This window comes from Callithrix jacchus, chromosome 15 (genome assembly GCF_049354715.1).
Source record: "Callithrix jacchus isolate 240 chromosome 15, calJac240_pri, whole genome shotgun sequence".
Taxonomy (NCBI): domain Eukaryota; kingdom Metazoa; phylum Chordata; class Mammalia; order Primates; family Cebidae; genus Callithrix; species Callithrix jacchus.
The window spans coordinates 55514641-55533084 of NC_133516.1; positions in this window are offsets into that span (position 1 = coordinate 55514641).

The window sequence follows — 18444 nt, forward strand, 5'->3', positions numbered from 1 at the left end:
CATGGTAGGTGCTATAAGGTTATTAAAATTAATCAGGGGGCCATTTACTGTACTCGATTATGCAACAGTAAGCAAGACAAGTGAGAAGCAGGAACACATTCTAAGAAAGATAATACGGAGTTTATTATGGCATTGACTGATGCTAAAAGAGGAAAATGTATGCGTTCATCAGTGATGTAAAGCTCCAGGTGACAAAAAAATGTATGTACTTTGCAAATAAGTGTGTAAATAGTATTTCATTATTTTGAGAACAAATAAAGTACTTGGGTTTTTGGTATGACACCAGCTATGGCACCGCCACTACCAGCAACTGCTTCCAAGGACATCTGCAGTTCTTTTTATGAGGCCTGCAGACAGCAAGTGGTCAGGAATAAACTCTGGCACCAAGGCACCAGGGACTGACTCCTGGTCCACCATGTATGAACCCTGTGACCTTGAGGCAACACAGTTAACACCTCTGTGGCTCTCTCTTTGGTAGAAAGAAGGGATAATAACAGTACCTATTCATAGGGTTATAGTATTGATGTAAGGTTTATCCATGAAAAGAGCTTAGCACAGTTTCTAGCACATAGTAAGTGATTGATGTTAGTTATTATTAATATAATTATTTGGACTATATGTTTATTCATCTACCTAGAACTCTATGACCATAAAGTTATCTAAGAAGAAGAAAGAGGTATGAGAACTAATATTTATTGAGGACTATGGGATAGGTCTTGGCTGATTGCTATTTATTATCTTATTCTTTTTATAATCTTAGGTAGTAGATACTATCTCCACAAATGATTAAACAAATTCTAAAATGGCAAGGAACTCAGAAAGGGACCATCAGAAAGTTTGTAGAGCTGGTGTCAGCCAACTGCAAATGCATCCTTGGATACAAGAGTTAGTGATGTGGATTTAATTCCACCTACATCTCTTATAAACTCTCTGATTTTGGGCAATTTAACTTCTTTAAACTAAGTGGATGCTGACAGAAACTACCACACAGACATGGCGGAAATGTTAAATGAAATGTTAATACATGTGACTGGTTAGCACAGTACTCAGCACTTGAAAGATGGTAAGGTCCATAGCCTTAGTCATTATAATGTAACATCTGTGTGTACTTGTGGCTCTGTGTTCTGCCCTCCTGGCATTTCTACATTGTTAATCTACCCATCACTGCTGTGGGAATGTGAGCTGTGTATCAGTGGTTACCCCAACCATATTGATCACTGTGTGTCCTCTGCTTCCGACACACAGGTTTAATACATCAGGTATTCAGGAAACACAATAAACGTGTGCTGCATGACTAAATAAATCCATTTTTATATGTAAGTCATCCATCTTGTGTTTACATTGAAAGTTTAAAAAGAAGGCACAAGAACTGAAAATTTAAAAAAAATTTCATCTTAAGGGAATTTAGCTCAAGAAAATTACTCTGGTTCCTTCCTTAATTTGTCTTAAACAACTGATATGTTATGTACAATTCTAGTAGGCCTCTTATCTCTCTTTTAATCTGTAATAAAGAGAAAGAGAGAGAGCCCTGGAAACGGGATGCTATCATGGCCAGCTCGGTCCTTTCAAGACTCTGCCTGGTGTCACGCCCCCATCACCATTGCTTTGTTACCACCATTAGCTCTTTCTCGGTGGAGCAAACTGTACCAAGACCTTATAAACAATATCTCCTTTAATCTTACCTGAAATTTATACATCAGAATTCTCATTCCTATTTTCTCAGGGGAGAAAAAAATATTCAGAAAAGTTAAGTGACTTGCAGGAGTGTGTTAGAGTGAGGGCTGAAGCACCACTTAATCTGACCCCCAAAGTATACCTGGGGTCAGTACCCCTTGGTATTTCCCATTTTTAATCCATTCTACAAATATTGAGTACCTACCATTAAATGAATTGTTATTTTGTAAAGAGGTTAGAATAATGTCAGGCACAGAATAAGTGCCGTATGCTTTTGATAAATAAATAAATTACTTAATTAATTCTCAGCCCGAATGGAATGTATCAGTGAACAAAGCACATCTCCATCCTTGCTTTTGTGAAGCTTACATGTATGGAGGGAAGAGAATATGGTAGAAGGTCCCAAATGTGATGGGGAAAGCAGAGCAGGACAAAGGGAATCCATCAGGAATGTCCATGAGGTTGTGGGTTGTCGTATTTAACTGGTGGTCAGGGTAGGACTTATTGAGAGGGAGTAACTTGAGCTGTGGCTCTCTCAGGGAAAGGTGCTCCTGGCAGGAGAACAACTGGAGCAAAGGCCTGAGGGGGACAGAGAAATAGCATGTACACCAGTGTGTCTGGACTGGAGTAAGCAACGCTAGCAAGGCAAGAAAAGAAGCCAGAGAGGAGACGCTTGTGTAGGGCATCCTGGTCCTGGCTGCTTTACTTAGATCCCATCTCCTGACCCCTATAGTCCAGCCCGTTATTTACAATTCCTTCTTGGGGACAGTTAGAAGGTCTCAGTAATCCCGTCCAATGCTTGACACCTTTAGGAGTGAGAGCCTTAAATAGAATGCTCAAGCATCAGCTGGTTGGTAGGGCCTGCTGGACCCATGGACATTAGATACCATGAAGGGGATGGGTTATCTGGGGGACTGCACACCTATAATATCTCTCAGCCATGCACAGATATTATAGGAGCCAAAAATGATTTAACATGCAGCTGAGGCAAGGGCTCTCTGGGAGAATAAAAGCCTGAGCATCAGCAACTGCCTCAAAGTAATCCATATTAAATAGATACATTTAATTCAATTGCATTTAATTTAATACAGTTAAATTGCTATGTTACTACATAGCCTTCTATGTGCAAGTCACAGTGGGGAATACAAGAGAATTTTATGACAGGAGTGAAATTTCAGTCATTTCGAAGTATTGGAAAGAGCAGTAATATTTGGATTGAAGAGTATGGCTTGGCGAACTTTCTCTGTGAAGAGCCAGATAGTAAATATTTTAGGCTTTGCAGGTGATACAGTCTGTGTGGCATCTCTTCACCTCTGCTGTTGTAGTGTGGAAGCAGCCACAGATAATATGGAAACAACTGGGTGTGGTTATGTTCCAATAAAACTTTATTTACAAACACAGGCAGGTGAGGATTTGGCACATGGGAAGCAATTTGCTGACTGCTGAGCTCGAGTATATTTCATTGATACTGCAGATGTTGCTATTCACCGAGTGTCTCTACTCACCACCAGGACTATGCTTGGTGCTCCTCCTATCTAATCCTAGCATAATATTTTAGCATAAATATTATTGTCCCTATTTTGCAGACGAAGAAATAGAGGCTCTGCCCAGAGAGGGTAAGAAAATTGTTTAGGTCACAGAGTGATTAAGTTACAGACCTGAGAAGCAAATCATAGCACATGATTCCATACAGCATATTCTATCACAAGCCACTGTATCTCACAGAAGAGTCAACACAGATAATCAGAGGTTTAGGCTTCTGCCTAAAGCATGAAACACTGCATGGAATTGAATTGAGACGTTAGTCACTGGGTATCTTACAATAACAACATTCATTTCAGCTTTGGAGAAGGAAAACAAAGATGTTTCCATTTTGCCTTCCCTTTCATATATATGAACTTCCCTCCAGAAATTTCCAAGCTGCTTGATTTGCAGGTTCTGTATACCTGTTGGAAACAGTCTGTGCCTTTGTGAATGACACAGGGGGGCTTTTAGGCTATGGGAGAATAAATCAACACTCCCTTTTCCATGCAATGGACTGGCAAACTTGAGAACGAAGTTAGCAGAGCAAAATGTGAACAATACTCCTTGAGTCAGGTGAAAACTTGGGACTGGTACAGAAGGAGTAATGCTGCCACCACACATCCTCTCTCCATTCTTCTATGCCTGCTTCTCACAGTGCTCAAGCCACATCAGCCTTCTTTCTGTCCACAAACAGAAACACCAAGCTCAGTCCCGACTCACAGCTTTACCCTTGTTTTCTCTGCCTGAACATTTTACCCCAAGATTTTCACACACTTGGCATCTCTTTTCATTCAGGCCTTAGTTCAGTCTTCACAAGTTTAGAGGGATTTCCCAGATTCCTAGTTGAAATTTCCCAATTCCAGGTCTCTGTCTATCATATTAACCGGTTTGTTTCTACATTGCATGTGTCACTGTCTTGTTTGTTCATTTGTTTCTCTTCTGTTTCCACTGATGAAGTCATAAACTGCATAAGGGCAAAAACTTTGTCTGTCTTGTTCCCTACTGCCTCTGGTGCCCAAGACAGTGCCTGGCACAGAAAGGGCACTCAGAAAATGTTTGTTGAATGAATACACGATCAACCACAGCAGCGACACACATATATTGAGTGCTTATTATCTGGCAGGCACTGTTCTGAACCTTTATAAGCATTCCCTCACTCAATCCTTTCAACAATTCCAATTCCCCAAGGATTATTATCCTCACTTTACTGATGACGTAATGGAGGCTTGGAAAGTTCAGTCCCATAGGTGCCCAGCCACAGAACAGGTATGCAGCAGAGCCACCATTCTCATATAAGTCCACCTGACCTTGAAGATACTGTTTGCAAGATTGGTGAAACTGGAAAATTGAGATACACATTTTTTTATCCTGAAGGAGAATGAAAAATGTTCTAAGGGGCAAAGAGCCGGGTCAGGAAACACAACAGAACTATCCCAGCCACACTTTCTCAGAGGGCCTGCAGAATGGTGAAGGAATTGCCATCTGTGTCCAATTCAAAGCAAAGTTCAAGAAGGGCAGTCGGGCATGCTGTCTGCACATTTCCGTGCAAGCCCACAGAAGAGTGCATGGGCACGGCCTGTTCTAGTGTCGCGGGGGAAGCAGCACTTCGGTCATTTGTGTTTGCGGCATTTGCAAGGTAGGTTATTAAAAAAGCAACTTTGAGGCTAGACTGGATATCTTGGTAGAAAGCCTTAACCTCCACCCAGACTGACATGCCTAAGTTCAGCTTTGGGTGTGAGTGTCATCACCTCTGCTGGTATCGTGGGCTGTATGAAGAAGCGACACTTCATAAGTCTCCTCCAATTTGGCCTCTTCCATTTGGGCTTTTGGCACATTTGCTTTGAGGCCCCGGCTTTGATGTTGGGCCTTGTTCAATGAGCTCTGGGAATTGGGGTGTGTGAGCTTCAGCAAGCCGGAGGAAGGCTGTGTGTTTGAACTGGCATGGTGATTGATTAACCCTTTCTGCAATGGATCTGGTGATAAATGGATGGCTCAGCAAAGCAGTCTCCAGATGGCCACAGGATGCAGGCCTCGCTTCCTTGAGATGCTGATTTTGGGGGCTGTAATACCCTTTAGCAGATTGAGTTTGATATGAGACCAAACTGACATGCAAACTCCTGGAAGGGTGGTTTCTCGGAGTGCAGTTTGCAAGTTTGGGAGTGGAGGTTTTATTCTCTGAGCAAAGTTTTAATCTCAGGATGGCCCTGGTCCCCACATGGCAAACAAAGCCATCCAAACAGAAAAGACAAAATTAAACTCTAAGATAACGAATATCTATAACTTATTTGTGGTCTTGATTTTTTTCATTTTGTATTTTGTAGACTCCCTCATTAACTCCCAAGCCTTGAATACAATTGAGTAGAAAGAAAGAAAAAAAGAAAAGAAGAAATGGAGGGAGGAAGAAAGAGGAGAGAGAGAGGAAACTATAGAACTAGTTTAAAATAACTGACCTTGTAAAAAGTGTAGGAAACATGACTCTGTTGACCCAACATGCATGAGCAAAAAAAATTTTAATTTCTGAAACATCAGTTAATATTTTAAGGCAGCAGAGATCGGCTCTTCTTTTTCACTTATTATGTTATCCCAAACCAGCTTATTTTGAGGGTAAGGTAAAAATAATTCAGGTTTAATCTCTTGCTTAAGTGAAAAGGGAGTGTTTACAAACATGTTTTAATCATACTTCTATTCTTTTCTCTGTTTTTTGCCATGGACCAAACATGCTGCTAGTTCTTCTGAGGAAGAGAAAGGCATATGTGAAACTTGGGTTAATTCCCTCTGCTGCTCTACCTATAGGTCCAGCATTTACAGTTACCAACTCTGAGAGCGGGGAGACTTGGTTTCCCACCATCAGGACACCAGTATGCAACTTAGGGACTAATTGCAGCAGCTGGGCTAAGCTCCTCACACAACCTCAGAACCCAAACCAGAAAAACAGAACAATACAACCTGCTCTGTTTCTTAAGCATGTTTGTAGTGAGGAACTGGATGCAGATGCACAGAATGGTTCAATATTGACTTGGGCATATGTTAAAAAAAGCAAACAAGACAAGGCACCAGTTGTTCACAGTAACTCAAGCTGTGCCATTCGGCCAGAGCACATTCAGACACGGCTATCAGATATGTGAATTTTAGCCAGCTCACCATTTCCTCTGATGAATGCCATGGAGAAATGCCTATGTATATCCAGCCTGGGCAAACTGGCTTTGATGCTGTTAGAATGGGGCTGCACATATATGGATTTACACTGCTCTTCCTCCATCTCTTATTTGTGGCAGACATCACTAATCAATGATTGTACTAATTCCTAGCAAGTCCATGAGGCCTCAAAATCTTGTCAAAATCAGGCTTCGGGTAGCCAGCCTATCCGTGTTTATCTCCAGGTGACTCAATAGTGTCCTGCGTTTTTGGTAGCTTTTTACCATGCCAAGAATTCCTTCTGGGATCTGGGTCCTTGTGTCACCCTCCCCTCCTGAGTGTGGGCTTCACTTAATGATTTGTAACTTGATCCCAGAAGTGACATCCCATCATCACTTTTGCTATGTGGTGGTGGGATAGCGAAAGTGATGATGAGATGTCATTTCTGGGATCAAGTTACAAAAGACTGTGTCTTTCATCTTGCTGCCATTTTTTCTTGTCCTCTCTCTCTCAGGAAACCAGCTGCCATGTTTTGGACTACCCAGAGGAGGGGCCCACGTGGCCAGGAAATGAAGGAGGCTCTAATGAAGAGCTTGAGAGGAACTAAGGTCCTGAATCCAAAAGACAGTGAGCAACCAAATTCTGCCAACAATGATGTGAGTGAGCTTGGAATTGGATTCTTCTCCAGCTGAGCCTTGAGATAACTGCAGCTGAGGCCAACACCTTTGTTGCAGCCTTGTGAGAGACCTTGAGTCAGAGGATAAACATCCAGGCTCATGGCAACTATGAGATAACAAATGCTGTTGTTTTAAGCCACCAACTGTTAGGATGATTTGTTACACAGCAATAGATGGCTAACACAGCAAGAATTTAGCTGACTTCATAAAAGGAAGCCTTTGAAAAGAAATTCGGTCTCTGAAGGAAGATCTAAATTTCTCTGGAATGGAAAAAAAAAAAACCACTTAAAGTGATAGCACAGGGCTGGGCTACTTAGATTTGAGATTTTATTATTATTATCAAACATTTATTGCATGTTTAATATAACTAAGGCCCTGTGTGAGATGTCGGCATTTTAAAGAGGCAAGCCCTAGTCTCTGTTCATAGATAATGCAGAGTTAGGAAACAGAAGTTTAAAGATAAGAATACAAAGTAAAATAAATGTAGGGGGCATTTTTTTTTATCTGCTCAGCAACCATCTTTTCTTTTAGTTTCAACAGGCTGACTTTCTTGGGGAAAGCACCCTGAACTCTCCTAAACGCACTTGATGTGGGTGAACTTGACCCCATCTTAGGCCAGGTTTGACCCTGAGGTTGCTAAACTGCTAGAATATAAGCTTAGGAACACTGATGATCATCTGAATCCCTAGTTGAGGAGAACCAGTTCAAATGAAATCAGATAGAGGAAAGCAAAGCTGAGAGAAGGAAAGAAGCACATTCCTGATGTAAGATCCTAAGCACCTTGTCCCACCTGGTTCTGAACTGGGGTTTTCCATTCTATTTGCTAATGACCCCCAATCCCTCTACCCCCTACCTCTGCTTTTTAAAAACTTCATATCTGTTTGAGATGGGTTTCTGCAACTTGCAATGAAAATAAACCAGAATACTACAGTATGAAAGATGCAAAAATGTAGAGAATTTAAAGAACTAGCACCCTGTAAATCTGGACTTGAGGCAGATTAGTCAAGAGGACACAGACCCATGCAATTTTCTAGGCTGCTAAGCCCTTTGAAGACAATTCAGATGTAAACAGGCATCACTACTGATATGAATGTAACTCTTGGTCCATCTTGGGTCAGGCGAGAAAAAGAGCCAGGATATTAACAATATTCATTGATTCGGCACAGATTTATTAAGTTACTGCTACACGCTAGGCATCATTTGAGGCACTGAGAATACAATGATAAATAAAACACATTATCTGTGCTCAAAGGGTGTCTGAGAGTCTAGTCGGTGGGGGAGGTGGGTGATAACTAAGTCTCTCTGTATGATAAGGCTAATGGAGATGAGGACCACTAGAGACAAAGCAGGGAAGGGCTAGAGAGTGATCATGCTGGGTGCTGAGGAGTATGGGTAGCATTTTGGAAATATTGGCTAGAAATATCTGGCTATTGATCAGAGGCATAAATGAAATGAGTATAAACTATGCAGATATGTGAGGGAGGTGTTCTCAGGAGAGGGAAGAGTAAGTGGAAAGGCCTTCAGCTGGAATGAAATATCTGGTGTGTTTGGGGAGTACACAAGGGCCACTGTGTCAGGGAGAAGTGTGAGTGGAGGATAGTGAAGAGTGAGGTCAGAGGGAGGTCAGATTGTATAGGTCCTTGGAGGCCATTTTAAGGCTGTTAGCCTTGACCCGGGGAGTAATGGGCATCTGGATTAGTGCCATGATCTGATTTGTTGGGATTACTCTGATTGCTTTGTGGAGAATAGACTATCAGGGGGTGGGATGAAAATTGAAGACCAAGTCAGAGCCTACTGCAATAGTCCTGGAAAGAGCTGATGTAACAGTTGGGGTTGAATTCTGGACATAGTTTCACGGTAGAACAGTATTTGCCGACACATTGGATGTAGCATGTAAGAGAAACGACGGAGCAAGTAAAAAGGTGGTGCTATCTTCAAGCAAGATGGAGAAGATGAATGAAGAGATTGGATTAAACTTGCCAAATGTGTGCCTATTAGACTCAAGTCACTGAAGTGGTTGGATGTGTAAGTCCAGAGTTCAAGGGAAAGGTCTGGGTTAGAGACACACATTTAGGAGACATAGTGGACAGAAGATATTTAAAGCTGAAACTGGATGAGATTACCTAGGAAGTGAGTCTAGATAGAGGACAGGACAGGTTCAATGAACCCTAAGACACTCTGTCATTTAGAGGCCAGGAGAAAGAGGAATTTGTTAGAAAAGAAGGAGATGGAAAGTCAGATCCATGGTGCTTTATAACCAGGTACAAAACAAAAGTACTAATCTTTGTGTTTCTGTTTTTTTCTATTTTACTTTATGTCACTTCCAACTTATTTAGTACAGTACTTTTTCATTAATTAGGGGACACACCAGACTGTAAGCACACAGAATTGCTGTAGCAGAGTTTCTTTGCTTAAAGATAAATTTAAATCAAAGCATAAGACACCAGCTTTAAAGAAGATGTAAACTCTCAGGCACAATAAATTGCGGATGCAGGCAGAATGGCAGGCACCAGAAAAAGGCAAGCTTCAGGGAACCAGGGAGATATTCAGGATTAGAGCCACATGAGGAGCCAAAACTATAAAGGCAGGCAAACCTGAAATGAACAAGCACTGAGCATGAAGTTTGGAAAACCAGCAGGCAATACGTAAGTTAGATAAGATCTGTCAGGTCCAATATCCTGCAACTAAAGGTAGGAGGTCCAAGTCCAGGTACTTATTAAATATACAGAGCAGGAGATGGAATGGCATTTCAACAGATGCGATGGCCTAGTAACATCAATTATTCATTGAAATAACTTTTGACATATGAGGCTTACCAATTATAAAAGGAGAACATGTCTTGGGTTTGTAGGTAGAGGCAAGTAGAATTACTCAGCTGGAGAGAAGAGTCACAGGACACGGAGAAAAGTATGAATCGACACCACTAACATCCCAGAAGTCAAGCAGGACATTGCTGTTCATGGCATTCATGGCATTCTGTTACATATGGAATTAATGCACGAGCACTTGAATGCACTTGAGGGCAGCATCTTTGTCTCCACTCCCTCATGCCTTCTTCAGTACTTAGCAATGTGTCACTGTGCAGAGGACATGGGCTTTGGAACTAGCAGATATTTTAAATGTCTTGAACATCTTTTATTTTGCATTTTGGAGTCTCCTTGTCCCCATGGAACCAGCAAATTATCAAGTTTGACTCATTTGCTCACCTACAATGTAAATTCCCTCACCTATAAATGAGAGCAAGCTCAACAACTATATCAGAGTACTTTCCATGTATCAGACACTGGGCTAAAGCTTCATTTTGATCTTACAGTGGCTTTTAAGGCAGGGTCATTATCACCCCATTTTACAGATGGAGAAATTCAGACTTAGCAGAATTAAGCAATATGCCTAAGTTCTCACAGCTTGTGACTAGGGGGCTGCAGTTTATATACTTAGAGCTTTCAGATTCCATTTCAACAGCTTCAGAGGGTGCAGGGTGGGGGTTAAGTAAGTGCTGGGTCAAGTGAGACTGGATGAACCTGGGTTTGAATGAGGGGGCTGCCTAGCCATGGGGGCCATAGTAGGTGCTGAGCGAAAGTGACAGCATAGGTGATTTGTAACATCCTCCATGAATGTGTTCCATAGTCTGCCACCTTGGAGAGGAATATCTGCCTAGCAAAGACATGTCCTGATGATTTAGATGAATCTGGGGAATTAGGATATTGTGCTCTTTCTGGGTTCAGGGTCTATGATCAGTAGCCTCAGTTCCTGATATGGTTTGCCTCTGTGTCCCCTTCCAAATCTCATGTTGGATTGTGATCCCCACATGTTGGAGGAGGGGCCTAGTGGGAGGTGATTGAATCATAGGGGTGGACTTTCCCCTTGTTCTCATGATAGAGTTCTCATGAGATCTGGTTGTTTGAAAGGGTGTAGTGCTTCCGCCTTCACACACACTCTCTCCTGCTCTGCCATGGTAAGATGTACTTACTTCCCATCCCCCTTCTACCATGATTGTAAGTTTCCTGAGGCCTTCCAGCCTGTACAGCCTGCAGAACTGTGAGACAATTAAACCTCTTTACCTCATAAATTACCCAGCCTCAGGTGTTCTTTATAGCAATGTGAGAACAGACTAATACAGCCCCATAGAGAAGAAAGGTGGGAAATAGATTTATTAAACATCTATGAGGCTAGATGACCACTGAGCTGGGCACTTTCCCCTGTGGGATTTTAGTGCCTACATGGAACAATTCAACCTGGTAGGTACTACTCTCTCTGTTATAGATGAAGGAACTAAGACTCAGGTAATCTTAGTTCCTTAGTTTAGTTCCACCTAAAGTCTACACGGGTTTGCCCAATAGTGAAAGATAAGGTCAGTTTATAGCAGGCTGTGCTTGAGTCCAAAGCCCATGCTTTTTCCCATATTCCTTGGCAAAGAGTATTCTTTTTCCTATTTTCAAAATCAGTACAAAACCAGATGCATCTTTTCTTGCCAGATTTCCCTCACCCTCCAGTTCTGGGGAACATTCAAATAGTGAAAAACAATATTTCTTTCCCTCCCTCCTGTTTCCTTTCCTCTTTTAGTGGCTTAAGTACATTTGAAGCTTTGCCCTCATTCCCTTCCTGCAAAGTGAAAGTTGCTGTCTTTCTGTTAACTCAGAATTTCAGGGATAAATTCTTAGGAAAGTCATGTGCTTTTTATTATTATGCTGTTTATTCATGTACTTGAAACACATTTATATTGTTAGGCTATTCATGGACTAAAACATTCAAATGAAAAAACAATCCAGTAAGTTTGGTAGTCGTCTTGAGGAAACAAAGAGAAGCCTCCTAGAGAGAAGCACATTTAACTCTTCTTGTCTCATTTCCGAATTCAAGAACCCTGTTGACCACCACCATGGGTTGAAATAGATCCCAGCTTCTCCATGTGAAAGTCATCATGGCTGAGGCTTGGAATCTGTTGTCACCATTACAAAGGAAACTAGTTGCCCATACCTTACTGGAATTATTGCAAAATGAACAAAATCTGTGTCTTCAGCTACCCGCCTCCAACTTTCCATTTCGGACTTCTTGTTGGGAGTGTAAGCTGTTATGGGAGGAAGGGGTGTGGAACTAATATCTATAAGGTACTGTGATCAAGCACTCTACAGTGTTGCTACTCAAAATGTGGTCCTGGGACCAGCATTATCGGCACACTTGCAAGCCTATTAGAGATGCACACTTTCAGATTCTGCACAAACCCTACTGAATTAGAATCTGTAGGTTCACAAGATTCCCAGGAAAATTCTCACGTATATGAATGTTTGAGAAGCACTGCTGATATGGTTTGGCTCTCTGTCCCCACACCTCCATGGGTTCAGCAACCTAAAAATCTCATCTTGAATTCCAATCCTCATTATCCCCACATGTCAAGAGAGGGACTTGGTGGGAGGTGATTGGATCATTCCCCATGCTGTTCTTTTGATAGTAAATGAGTTCTCATGAGATCTGATGGTTTTAAAAGTGCTTGGAAGTGCCTGCCTCCCCTTTCACCATGATTGTAAGTTTTTGAGGCCTCTTCAGCCATGCGGAACTGTGAGTCAACTGAATTTCTTTTCTTTATAAATTATCCAGTCTTGCGCAGTGTGAGAATGGACTAATACAACTGCTCTGCAAGGCATTATTATTATCATTATCATTATTATTTGAGACAGGGTCTCCTCCTGTTGCCCAGGCTGGAGTGCAGTGGCATGATCTTGGCTCACTGCAGCCTTGAACTCCTGGGCTCAGTTAATCCTCCCACCTCAGCCTCCTGAGTAGCTGAAAGTACAGGTGTGCACCACCATGCTTGGCTATTTTTTTGTAGCGATGGAGTTTTGCCATGTTGCCCAGGCTGATCTCAAACTCTTGGGCTCAAGTGATCCTCCGGCCTCGGCCTCCCAAAGTGCGGGGATTACAGGCATAAGCCACAACACCCGACCTGCTAGGCATTTTATTCAGGCATTTAATACCCTTAGGGAACAGTATGCATGTCTTAAATTAGAAAACAAAGGCTGGGCGCGGTGGCTCATGCCTGTAATCCCAGCACTTTGGGAGGCCGAGGCAGGTGGATCATGAGGTCAAGAGATCGAGACCATCCTGGTCAACATGGTGAAACCTCATCTCTACTAAAAAAAAATACAAAAAATTAGCTGGGCGTGGTGGTGCATGCCTGTAATCCCAGCTACTCAGGAGGCTGAGGCAGGAGAATTTCCTGAACCCAGGAGGCAGAGGTTGCGGTGAGCAGAGATAGCGCCATTGCACTCCAGCCTGGGTAACAAGAGCGAAACTCCGTCTCAAAAAAAAAAAAAAAAAAGAAAAGAAAACAAAAGCTCGGGGTGGTTAAGTAACTTGGCCAACTTCTCAGTTAGTTAGTGTAAGGTTGGTACTTGAACCATGTGGCATCTGATTTTAAATCTTGTTTATTTTCTACTCTCTTACACTTCCTTCATTTTTTTCCTGAAGCTTCATTGTAGTGTGCAGCTTAAAGCTCAATGAGAGGAAAGATGAGACCTGAATTTCCAAAAGAGGAGAACTAGTGAAGCAAGAATTGAGGTCATCAATAATCATGGACCAAGGGAAGCACAGAGCATGCCAATGAAGGCAGGGTGTCATAGGTGGGGAGTGAGGAGGGCGTGGCCTGAGAACTGGGCTGCTCTGTGTGTATACTCAAGCCGTGGTAGTGTGCTTTGGAAATACATCTGCACATGCTGGAACAATAGCTATGTCTGGCTCTTTGTTTCATCTTTTATCTTTGACATAAATGGTAGAAAAATTAGCATTTTCTTGCTCTTCTAAATTCTCTAAATTAAAGCTTATAAAGAATAACCTTGAACGCTGAATTCAGCCCTGAGTTGGGGATTATTTGATCTACATGATGTTGGCCTAGAAAATGTTTCAAAATTTCCCTACAATTTCAATTACTTGCCAACGCATTTAAAAACTTTTCATGCAAGTGTAATATACATACAGAAATGTGCATATATAAGCGCCTAGTTCAATGAGTTTCACAAAGTTAATACACTGTGTACTTAGCACAAAGATCAAAACCCATTACCAGCACCCCAAAGTTCTACTTGTACTTTTTACATAACAGTGATCAATATTTTGACTTCTAATTGCATTGAGCAGAATACTTGCCAACATTAAAAAACCAGAAGGTTTAATATAAAAATCTGAGATTTCTGGGTTTGCTTGAAAAATTGAAGCATCTAGGCACATTGGGCTCTTGTTCTCACAGGGTACTGATCAGCTGGAGCTAAGGAGAGACTGCCCTCTTTAACAAGGAATAGCCTTTCTAGTTTGCCACAGTCCCTACCACTCCCTATTATCCCCAATAGTCAGCCTTAGTGACAAATATCTTTAATCAATGCACTTGCAGTTAATAGAATAATTTAAAAAAATTAAGACTTAAGTAAAACATTTCTTATACTTGTGTGCTTCCCTTGTTTACATTATATGCCTGACCACCATGTCCATTTGAGTTTGAGATCCCTTCTTGATGTCTGAGGATTCCCCGTCTAATTATCAACCTCAGAAAGTATCTCTGATAAAACCCATGACACAATACTCTCACACAATACTTTTGACACCAGATGTGTGTGTTTTTCCTACTTTAAGCAATTCTCCAATTCTTTGCAGACACCAACTGGGGGACTGTCCTATAATTCAATTGGATTCTGACACTATCTACTTGGAGATAGCATCAGATTTCATGGGTTGAGGACTCAGTCTCATAAGACTGCCCCAACTTCAGACACCAGTCAAAAGCCCCAGGTTGTCACCAATGTTGCTGATTAAACAGCTGTTAAATTGGAGGCTCCTAGAACTCCTTCCTTGGGTTTGATCATTTGCTAGAATGGCTCATACAATCAGGAAAACACTTGTGTTTACTGTTGTATTATAAGAGATACAACCCAGGAATGATCAGATGGAAGAGATGTGTAGGGCAAAGTATGGGGCAAGGGACATGGGCTTTCCATGCCCTCTCTATTTACACCCTTCTCCTAGCACCTCCGTGTGTTCAGAAACCGTAATGCTCACAAAATCTCATTGTTCAATAGTTTTTATGCAGCTGTATCTCCAGCCCTGTCCTTCTCAGAGGTGAGTGGGTGGGGCTGAATGTTCCAACCCTCTAATCACTTAGGCTTTCTGATGAGCAGCCCTCTTCTGAGACTCTCTAGGGACCCTCCCCTGAGACACCTCATTAGCATAAACTCAGGTGTAGAAAGGGGCTGTTTATGAATAACAAAAGACATTCCCATTATTGGGGAAATTCCAAGGGTTTTAGCTACTCTGTGCCAAGACAAAGAGTTGGGGAAAAAGACCTAATATATTTCATATTATACCATAGTATAGTATCTCAAATATTTCTTAAGAATAGAAATTATAATGATCCTTACCCTCACAACTTGGCTTTTGGGGTGCTAAGTAAGTGGTTATACATATTTGCAAAGAGAAGTAGATTCAACTTCTTAATAGACTTTTTTCTTTTCCTCAATGTTTTAGTCTATTTTGTTCTGTTATAACAGAATTCCTGAAACTGGTTAATTTGTGATGAACAGAAATTTGCTTCTTAAAGTTCTAAAGGCTGGGAAGTCTAAGACTAATAGGTGGACACCTGGCAACAGCCTTCTTTCTATGTCATTCCATAGTGGGCGAGCAAAGAGAGGGAGAGAGAAGAGAGGAAAATAGAGAAAGAGAAGGGAGCTAAAGTAGTTCTCTATAAGGAACCCACTCCTCCCAGAGAAGAGAGGACAATAGAGAAAGAGAAGGGAGCTAAAGTAGTTCTCTATAAGGAACCCACTCCCCTCATAGCAAACCCACTCCAGCCATAACAACATCAACCCATTCATGAGGGCAGAGTCCTCGTGACCTAATCACCTGTCATTGGACCCCATCTCCCAACACTGCTGCATTGGGAATTACATTTCCAACGCCTGCTTTTTAGGGGACACAGACAAACCGTGAATAGCTAGCACTCAGTTTGGCACAGCTAGGTGTTTTTTGTAGGGAGTTTGGGAGTGGCACAAGCAAACACGGAAGGAAGCTTGAGGATACAGCCTAGGCAAGTACACCAAAATGACCGCATCCAGACCTAAGTTCTGGTCTGGCAGTGACACTTTGCTCTGCTAACATAGCTATCTCTCCTTGTTTAATTTAACTGCAGATTGTAAATTGAAGGGAAGATATTTTCATGGAATAGGTGTTGCTCTGAAGAATTCCAAGAGTAAGGAAAGTGAACCAGGAATTAGGCAGGAGCATTCCATAGGAGGAAAGGATAAAACAATGACAACAGAAATTGGATTTTTCCCAGTCGGAAGGGTGGGGAGTCTAAGGATGACGGCAAAGGCAAACCTATAAGGAACGTGTGACGCTTCCTTAAGGCCCTACCACCTCTGTCAAGAGAAACCCCATCACAGTTAAGAAAACCCCTTTGATTTCAAGGAAAGGAAGAATTCCATTTCCTGATGAGTAACACAGGTACGAAATAATCATTTGAGGTGATACAGGCTGAACAAGTTAAAGGTTTTGATTAATGATTCTAGGCTAATGAGGAAGGTACCGTTCAAATTTTGTCAATGAGGACAGATTTATCCACTTAAAAAGTTTCCAAGTACTGAGAAATTAAATTTGGGCTGGATAATTTCAACAAATGGTGTTGGGGGAACTTGATATCCACACACAAAAGAACGAAAATGAAGTCTTATCTTACACCACATGTAAAAATCAACTCAAAATAGGTTAAAGCTTAAATGTAAGACCTGAAACTTTACAACCTAGGAGAAAACTGTAAAACCTAGGGGAAAACATAAGGGAGAAACTTCTTGACGTTAGTTTTGACCATGATTTCTTGGCTATGACACCAAAAGCACAGGCAATAAAAGCAAAATTGATAAGTGGGATGAAATCAAGCTGAAAAGCTTCTGCAAAAGGCAATAATTAACAGAGTGAGAAGGCAAACTATAGCATGGAAGAAGATATTTGTAAATTATATGTCTGATAAGGAGCTTCGATCCAAAATATATAGGCAATTTCTTTAACTCAATAGCAGAAAAAAAATGCAATTTAGTAAATGAGCAAAGGACCTGAATAGATATTTCTCCAAAAAAAAAAAGACATACAAATGGTTAATGGGTATATGAAAAGATGCTCAATACCACTAAATATCAGGAAAACACAAATCAAATCCACAGAGATATCACTTTATGCCTGTTAGAATGACTATTTGAAAAAAACAAGATAATAAGTTTTGTCAAGTATGTGGAGAAATTTGTTGGCGAGAATATAAAATGGAGCCGCAACTATGGAAAATGGTATGGAGGCTCTTCAAAAAATTAAAAATAGAATACCATATGGTCCAGCAATCCCACTTCATATATTTATCCAAAAGTGTTCAATTAGTATCTCAGCCCTTTTCTGTTCATTGCAGTGCTATACACAGTCACCAAGATAAAGAAACAATTTCAATGTCCATCTAGGGATGAATACATAAAGAAAATGTGGTATACACACACAATGGAACGTCATTCATCCTTAGAAAAGGGAATTCTGCTATATGTGACAATATGGATGAAGCTTGAAGACATTATGCTAAGTTTAAAAACTCAGTCACAGGAGGGCAAATACTGCATGATACCACTTAAGTGAGGTATCCAAAATAACCAAACACAGAAGCCAAGTGTAGAATGGTGGTTGCCAGTGGTTGGGGAAAGTGAGAAATAGGGTGTTTGCCTTTCAGTGGGTATAAAATTTCTGTTATGCATGAGGTATAAGTTCTAGGGATCTGCCATACAACATTGTGCCTGTAGTTAACAATATTCTACACTCAAACATTTGTTAAAAGGGTAGATCTCATGTTCAATGTCCTGACCACAATGAAAACAAGTTTGCTTAGTGTTATAGCCTCTCTGTCCATCCTTGTTGCTGCAAAGGACATGGATACACCATATACATATGGTGTATATGTACCAGGTTTTCTTTATCCAGGCTGCCATTAATGGGCATTCAGGTGGGTTTCATGTCTTTGCTATTGTGAATAGTGCTGTGATGAATACTACATGCAACCAATTCTATTCAACATGGTACTGGAAGTCTCAGCCAGAGCAATCAGGCAAGAGAAAGCCTAGATATACCATTTGTTCTTAAGGAAACTGAAAATGTGAGAGTAGAATAATCATCCTTTCTGGCTCAGCAATATACTCATCAGCTTGCATAAGACTGTAATGACAAAAGCCATACCTAGCACCACAATGGAACATTTCCTGTGTGTGCCAAGCTCTGTGCTAGGTACCCAGCTGACGTGACTCACATAATTTCAAAATGACCCTGTGGGGTAGTCCTGAGATTTCCTGTTTTTGCAGACAAGGAAATGGAGGATAAAAGGAGTCAAGCAATGTATTCAAGTTGCTAATCTAGCATTTCTAAAGAGAGCTGT